The sequence below is a fragment of the Poecilia formosa genome, unplaced genomic scaffold, assembly GCF_000485575.1.
Source record: "Poecilia formosa unplaced genomic scaffold, Poecilia_formosa-5.1.2 Scaffold1355, whole genome shotgun sequence".
In the NCBI taxonomy this organism is placed as follows: Eukaryota; Metazoa; Chordata; class Actinopteri; order Cyprinodontiformes; family Poeciliidae; genus Poecilia; species Poecilia formosa.
Window position 1 is genome coordinate 1 of NW_006801294.1, and position 8,724 is coordinate 8,724.

Genomic DNA, 8,724 nt, shown 5'->3' on the forward strand with positions numbered 1-8,724 from the left:
AAATTGATCAATTTGTCTTTTGTCGGTTCACACAGAACATTGACTCTGCTTTTTAGGAAAGCAATCCAAATTCTGATCTGAACTCTTTAAAATAATAAAACTTTTGGCCTTTGCAGTACAGTTTCAGTTGGACATTTTAGACATATGTACAAAAAGAGTCTCTGAACAATATTTAGTTTGTTTTCTATTTACATAAGAAAACAAAAGGGGGAAATGATAAATTATAAACATTGAACAATGAACAGTGGTAATCAAAACAGACAAATATCATTAAACAACCTGCAACATCCTTTAAATAATTTACAATAAATAATATACAAATTTGAATAATTTAGACAACTTAATGTAAATAGTTCTCTATCCATTACAGTTATTGTTAATGGCAAAAGCAACTTTTCCAAGTTTGGATCAGTAATTTGAATTACTTTGAGTGTGAAATGTTCATGCATGCAAGTTAAATCTGTGAAGAACACCTTAGCTTTTGTTTCAATACTTTGGTAATACTTGGAAGTATAAAGCTTGGCATCAGAGCTAATATTTAATATTTTCCTTTGACCTCTTGACTCTCACCCCCAAAATACTTGCACTAAAGTCACTGGGTCCATGACAGTTGAAGGGTTTTAAGATAAGAGCATTTAAATATTAATATTTGACAGTTTTTCTCAGTTTGGGTGCATTTCTGAGAACAGAATTGAAATTCTTAAAACTACCTGTTCAATCTTCAAATTACTGTGTCACTTCTGCACATCAAAAATGAGTTGCTCATTCCTTTTGCAAGTTTTGCTTTTGTACATCATGTAACTGATTATGTGCACTTCTCTGCTTTTCCCCCGTTGTAATTTGCTTTAATAATGTTGATCAAAATATGTTAAACGTGTCGGTGTTGAATTCTCAACTTCCAAAACAGCATAAGTTCATTGTGTAAGTCTTAACATGCATAAGTCTTAAAGTTGTCATAATGTCAATCATATTTTAATTAATTTATAATTGATTCTTTTCTAAATCTGTCCTGAATTGGTAAATTGGTCCCAAGTGAGTCCTGAGTTTCTCTAACAGGTCAATGTATGAACCATTAGCTCAACCAACGATCAACCAGTTTTCTGAAAACAGATTGAAGGTGCATCTGTGAACCATCAGTTGGCAACAATATGGTGTACATAGCCAGAACACAACACAATGTTACATTTCTGAGAACTGTTGAACAAGTATCTGGACAGAATGAACAGCCAGAGAGAAGAAGAGTCAGAAGAGGCTGAGGACATCTGCCAGTTTCCATCAGTCCAACATCAGGATATGGCTGCAACCCACAACATGACGCTGATGGAGGTCCTCCCACCCTACTGTTCATTACTTAACCCCACTGAGGAACCTTTGTCAGCATGATGATGGAAATTAAAATGTAATGTAATTATGTAATTTCTACAGCACTGTACAGTTTTCCATGAGGAGATTATCCTATGGTTCCTTTTCTACTTTTTTTGTTCTATTTCATCTCTACTGACCGCCAGAGGCGGTGCTTAAAGCACTGAATGATCACTCTTGCGCATGCACAGATCGAGAATCTTATACCAACATGGTCACGTGTGACCCCCGGTGACACCGGTAAGTCTATATAGTCACGTGACAATGACAGCTCAGTCCCTTTTCATCTTCTCGCATGCAGGTTGAATAGGTGGTAAGAATTTGATTATTGCTTGTTGCTGGTAGCCTCGAGACTACGGTCGGAGCTGAGGGGATTTCTCGCCCTCCAGAGGCTGCGCAAGCTCTTCATTGTTGCAACTTTGTTCTTCGATTGGTGAGTTGCTTTTCTCTTTTTAAATCGACAGGGGCGGCGGCGCGTCCGCTCTCCGCGTCGGTTTTCTGTTGCTGGAGGTACAGCGTTAGCCAACTCCGACCGGCTTGTTGGTTAGCCGTATCGGCTTGTATTGTGGCAGCCGCGTCGGATTGCCTTTAGTTGATTGTATTGTAACTGTTTTCAGGATTGCTTTTTCTTTATCGTGCCGCTGTGTTTGCTTGTGAGCATAGCTGTTTTCGGGCTTGCTTTTTGTTAACGTTGCAGCCATGTCTGGCTTGCCTGTCTTTTGTTACTTGCAGCCGTTTTCGGGCTTGCTTATTGTTTACGTTGTGCAGCCGTGTCCGGCTTGCCTGTCTTTTGTTTAATTGCAGCCGTTTTCGGGCTTGCTNTTGCAGCCGTTTTCGGGCTTGCTTATTGTTTACGTTGTGCAGCCGTGTCCGGCTTGCCTGTCTTTTGTTTAATTGCAGCCGTTTTCGGGCTTGCTTATTGTTTACGTTGTGCAGCAGTGTTCGGCTTGCCTCATACGAAATTGCAACCGTGCTACGGTGATCGTAGTGCTCCTTGCAGCTTTCTTTTTCTGCTAGGAACCCTTGGTGGCGTTTTCTGCTCGACCGGGTTCCCTAGTCCATTAGACTAAGTGTCAAGAGTGGCGGTTTCAGCTCGACCTGACCTTGTCTTGTGAGCATAAGATGCTGGACGTGCCGGGCTGCAGACTCTGTTTGGCCCCTCTCCAGTTGGAGGATGGACACGATCTGTGTCCCTCTTGTTTGGGCCTAGATCATCTAAAGGAGGCCTTGACTGATGCGGCCTGCCCTAATTGTTCTGTTCTGCCCTTGTCCCTGCGTACCGCTCGTTTGGCTGACCTTCAAGGTGCCAGCCAGCCTGTGAAGCGTATGGCTCCTGAGGCTATGCAGCCTCCATGTAAGAGGACCAAGAAGAGCTCCAGGGATTCAGAAGGCCTTTCTGGGCAGGTGGCCCATCTTACTTCCAAGTTGGAGCAGATGAAAGCACTGCTCGAGTCCCTTAGAGACAGTGGTGGCTCTATTCTGACTGGAGACCCAGACCCAGGGCAGAGCATGGGTTCAGGGCTCTCCGTCTTAGACGATGATGCTATATCCCTGGCAGCGTCTGGTACTGATTTTCAAGATCCGTTTGAATCTGGCTCGCATATGTCAACAGCCAGTTCGCGTCTCTCCTCCTGCTCTCAATCGGAAGAGGATGATTCGATTGTGGGCGCTTTGAGAACTGCGCTTGCTCGGTTGCAGCTGGATGCTCCACAGAGCCAGCCTGATACTTCCAGTGCTTTCTTTCGGCATCCTACTACTAGGTCGTCTTTTATGGTTCCCCCATCTGCCGACTATGTGAAGGAGGTTCATGCCTGTTGGGCAGATACTAAGGCCTTTTCACGACCGACCTCTGATGGCAGGGCTCTGGCGGCCATGCAGGATGCGCCCAAGTTTGGTTTGGGTCACATGCCTTCTGTCGAACCTGCCATAGCATCCCAAATTGTGGCTCCAGATGAGGTTCTGAGAGCTAATGCTAGGTGTCCTCGTCCTCAGTGTCGTGTGACTGATGATCTGCTCTGTAGAGCTTATGACTCGGGGGCTCGATTGGGGCAACTCGGTAATTCATTGTCGCATTTATTACTTGGTCTTTCAGCCTCTCTGGAGGGCTTGGTGATTGATGCACCTACTCACGGTTTGATGGACGCATCTCTTCATGCATTTGCTCTTCTGTCCAGGGAAATTGGCCGTGTCCTGTCTACCCTTGTCCAGGCACGACGCCAGGTCTGGCTGGCACAGTCTCCGCTTACGGAAGCTTGTAGAAAGACCCTGATGAGTCTTCCAGTGGTCCCTGGGGAGTTGTTTGGCTCTGCTGCACTTGCAGCCTTGGAGCGGTCGGCCCAGGATTCTCATACCAGGCAGCAGCTGGCTGGCCTTCATCGCAGGCGACTGCAGCGCCCTGCTGGGAGTGGCTCTGCATCTTTTTCACGTACCATCTTTTTCACGTATCATTGCCTGTCGACCCCCTGCAGGATCCAGAGGGCTTTTACTCAAAGTATTTGTTAGTCCCAAAAAAGACCGGCGGACTCCGTCCAATTTTGGACCTCAGAGGTCTCAATTTGTTTTTGAAGACTATCCCGTTCCACACGTTGAGCGTCAGGGATGTGCTTCAGACAATCTCCCCAGGCGACTGGTTCACCTTGGTCGACTTGAAGGACGCCTACTTTCATGTTCCGATTGCATCACACCATTGGCAGTTTCTCCGCTTTGCATTTCAGGGCAGGCATTTTCAGTTCAGAGTTCTTCCATTCGGCCAATCTCTCTCCCTGCGTGTGTTCACTCGGTGCGTGACTGCAGCCCTGTCTCCTCTGCAGGCCAAGGGGTTGAAGATCCTGCTTTACTTGGACGATTGGCTAATCTGTGCGCCCACAGAAGCTCAGGCGGCGGCGGACACACACACGTTACTCCATCACATAGACTTGTTGGGTCTTCGTGTGAACTGGCAGAAGAGCAACTTGGTTCCATCTCTGCAGGTCACCTTTCTTGGGGTCACGATGGACTCCCTCACTATGACTGCTCGCCCATCGCCTCAGCGTGTCGAGGGCATTCTGGAAATGCTGCCCTCCTTTCTACCAGGCTGCGCACCCCCTTTGTTGCTTACCTTCGTCTGTTGGGCAAGCTGACTGGTGCTGCTACAGTAGTGCCCCTGGGGTTGTTGTCTCTGCGACCGCTACAGATGTGGCTCAACAGCCTGAGGCTGGACCCATCTCGTATGCTGCACCGCCGCCGGAAACTGCTGGTGTCCAATCAATGCCTCTCGGGTCACTGGCTCAGTGGCGAGAGGCCGAGTTTATGACCCAAGGGGTTCTGCTGGGTTTGCTGCCGGCTCGTCGAGAAGTTGTCTCTACCGACGCATCCACCACAGGATGGGGGGCGTCGTGGCAGCGACAGATCGTCCGGGGGACATGGTCTCCACGGGAAAGGCTGCAGCACATCAACGCCTTGGAGTTGGAGGCTGTGCAGCGGGCGTTGCAACACTTCCTCCCGGGCCTGCGCGGAAGGCATGTCCTGGTACGGTCGGACAATACTTCTGTGGTTTTTCATATCAACCATCAGGGGGGGTCGCGGTCGATAACATTGCTGAGGCTGACCCAGAAGCTCTTGACCTGGGCAGCCCCTCTTTTTTCCAGCCTAAGGGCGGCCCACATTCCAGGGGTGCAGAATGTCCCCGCCGATATTCTGTCTCGGGGACGCCCACCACCGCGGGAGTGGAGGCTCCACCCGGAGGTAGTGGGGGTCATTTGGGAGAAATACGGCATAGCGGCTGTGGACCTGTTTGCGTCCCGGGAGACAACACATTGCCCGCTTTGGTTCTCCCTGGCAGACAGTGCCAGTCCTCTGGGTCAGGATGCACTGGCACACGATTGGCCAAGAGTGCTGCTCTATGCTTTTCCGCCGCTTCCCCTGATAGGCCCAACGCTCCTGAGAGTCCTTCAGGAGGGGCATCAGGTCCTTCTAGTGGCCCCCTTGTGGCCGGGGAGAACCTGATTTCCACTGCTGCACAGGCTCTGTTGCAGCTCTCCAATGCCTCTTCCCCATCGGCAGGACCTTCTGTCTCAGCTGGGGGTCGGTTCCTGCATCCCAATCCCGGTCGCCTCCAGCTCTGGGTTTGGCTGCTACGAGGCCCGGCATCTCCTTCTCAGAGTATGACGGAGATGTCGGGCATACAATGACTAACGCCAGGGCCCCTTCGACACGGCTGGTGTACACTCATAAGTGGAAAGTTTTTAGCAGTTGGTGTCATGCTAGACATGAGGATCCTGTACACTGTTCTATTTTGGTTATTTTAACCTTCCTTCAAGCACTGCTTTCTCAAGGTCGGTCTCCGTCCACTCTGAAAGTATATGTGGCTGCCATCTCTTGTTGGCATGTGGTGGTGAATGGAGAGACGATAGGCCGTCACAAAGACGTTTCTTTGTTTCTGAAGGGTGCCCGGCGCTTGCACCCTCCCTTGCGCCCTGTCGTACCTGTGTGGGACCTCTCTCTCGTCCTCACTGCGCTGCGATCTCCCCCATTTGAGCCCTTGGCAGGGGTGAGCCTTGAGTATTTGTCAAAAAAGACTGCCTTTCTCCTTGCCATGGCTTCGGCGAAGCGGGTGGGTGAACTACATGCGCTGTCTGTTCACGAGTCCTGTTGCCGTTGGAACCCAGCTGGCTCTGGCGTTACTCTTTGGCCTGACGTGACGTTTCTTCTTAAGGTGGCCTCATCTGCGAGCCACTCTGTGCCCCTCCAGCTTGCTCGCTTTGACACTGGTGGGCCTGATGAACCTCTCTGCCCTGTTCGGGCACTGGAGGCGTATGTCAGACTCACAGCTTCTCTGCAGCAGTCTGATAGTCTGTTTGCTATGCAGGGCCCCGCAAGGGGCAGGCCCTTTCCAAACAGCGTCTTGCACACTGGATTGTGGATGTGGTGGAACAACCTTACGTTCTACAGGGCCACCAACCTCCTGCTGGTGTACGGTGCCATTCCACCAGGAGCATTAGTGCATCATGGGCCGCCATGACTGGGGTCACTCTGGAGGCTATCTGTGCAGCAGCCTCCTGGTCATCTCCGAATACTTTTGCTAGATTTTTCAGGGTAAACCTGGCCACCCTTCACCCACTAGAAGGGGTCCTGTCCCAGCGTTCATCATCCCAGTGAGGTGGGCATGTTTTGGGATTGTTTCTTTCTCGGTGTGATTCCTCAGGACTCTGTTGGTAATCGTCATCCAGTGCTTTAAGCACCGCCTCTGGCGGTCAGTAGGGATGAAATAGAACGAAAGTTACGACTGTAACTACGGTTCTATGAATCCCAGATGACCGCCAGAGCGTTCGGTCCCTCGGAATCATCGTGTTTCGCGAGAAGATTAAGGGACTGAGCTGTCATTGTCACGTGACTATATAGACTTACCAGTGTCACCGGGGGTCAGATGTGACCATGTTGGTATAAGATTCTCGACCTGTGCATGCGCAAGAGTGATCATGCAGTGCTTTAAGCACCGCCTCTGGCGGTCATCCGGGATTCATAGAACCGTAGTTACAGTCGTAACTTTCGTTCTCTGCATTTCTGTCTTTTTCTTTCTGAATCACCATGGCATGGTCCATCAAAAAATTACAGCAAAAGCATAAATGTGAATTTTGTAGCCTCTTCCCATGACTAATCAATTTGACCGTCTTATCTGTACATAGAGAAACTATAACTTATTATTTTGAGTTACTGATATGTTAACTGACAGAATTTTGAGAGTTGAACTAAGGATTTTTCAAGCAAACAAATGCTATTTTTGCTGTTTCTACAAATTGTTTTGAGAAATGCGCTTACTGTTTTGTAAATACCAACAATGACTTGAGAAATGCACCAAAAGTGACTGAGAAAATCTAACATAGCATAAATTGTCTCTGGTGTATCTATTTGTTTGCCTGTATGAAATGTGTAGACATTTACAGCTTTGTTTCTGCTAGCTTGCAGGAATTGTAACTTACATAAATGGTTGAAGACAACTTATTGGGCTTCATGAGACTCGGATAAATGGTGAGTATCTATTTCATAAATTGCCTAAAACAGTTATATATGTTTTTATTTGTGGTTTTTGTTTGTGTATTTTGTCTGGTTGCAGAGAGGATCACACCTGTAGTCAACAAACAAAGGTTTAAGAACTACTGACTTTTCAGTCAGAAATGATCACACCGCCTGGTTGAAGTACCAGTCTCCATATGCAAGTCAACAAAGGTGAAACAAACATTTAAGCGAATAAGATGTTCATGTAGTGCATCTTTCTAACTTTTTCTTTGTTTGTTTTCCAGCAGAGAGGAAACACCCGATTGACAACATGTGAGTCTCAATTTCAACCTGTGACTGGGAAGACTACAACCATCCTGAGCAAACTCTGAACTCAGTGACTTGTTATGCTCAACCCAGAACAAGAATCATTTTATCACCGGTTTTTCTTCTACAATAGGTTATCTCTTATGTGGACACATGCTGTTTTTTTGTTTTCCAGATCTCAGTAATACCGTGAGGAAACTGGACAAAAAATAGAATTGGTTCTTTTTTTATTTGAACTTTTAAATAGAAATTGTTTCTTTAAGTGGATTACTTGTAATCTGTATTTTTGTTTAATTTGAATTTATTTTCTTTATAACTTTCTGTATAGAAATGCTGACAATTTACACTTCCTTGTGTGTTGTACTATAATTTTTATGGTAAAATTCTGGTAAGAACAGTGACCAGTAATTTACCATAAGGTTTTTGGGTTTGTTTTACAATAAAATGTCAATATATCGTACAAAGACGGTAAAATTCTGGCAACCACAGCTGCCGTTTTTTTTTTTTTTACCGTAAATTGACGCCTTTTTTTTTTTTTTTTTTACAGTGTACCTTATATATACCCTAACCCTATAGATCTCTACTGATTTATAGATTAATAGTTTTACTGGACAGAAATTACAAATAACAAAGCTGGTTCTTAATCAAATCCTGAGTCAAATTGAAAGTGTCGTGAGTCATAACATTAACAATGACATGAAAAATATTGAAGAAATGAATCTATCAAATCTACTGTAATTAAAAACATAAATAACTGTTATCATCTGTAAGATACAGGGGCGCCGCCAGGAATCTTGGGGCCCCCTGACAAAAAATTTGTTTGGGCCCTCCCGCGCACACAGTTACAATTTTTTGAGTCTATTTGACCCATAAAATGCGTGACAATTTTAAAGGCCTGCATCAGTCTTGCTTTCTTTGGTTCACTACTGATAATTAGCACAATATTTACTGCTCATGAATTTAACATCCAACAGTCCGCATCCAGTATGCAAGTAGGTTGCTTAAATTTTTTCTATTAGTTTTAGATACTGAAATGTCTCTCCCTGTGAGCAACAGTTACAA

The 8,724-nt window shown here is 46.4% G+C and overlaps 1 long non-coding RNA gene across 1 annotated transcript; it reads left to right on the forward strand.

Moving 5' to 3' along the window:
- The first annotated feature begins 7,301 nt into the window (after positions 1–7,301).
- LOC107835257 (uncharacterized) lies at positions 7,302–7,854 on the forward strand. The gene is made up of 3 exons (XR_001661077.1): positions 7,302–7,368; positions 7,454–7,566; positions 7,641–7,854. It is a non-coding gene; the product is annotated as an uncharacterized LOC107835257 (long non-coding RNA).
- The last annotated feature ends 870 nt before the right edge of the window (positions 7,855–8,724 follow it).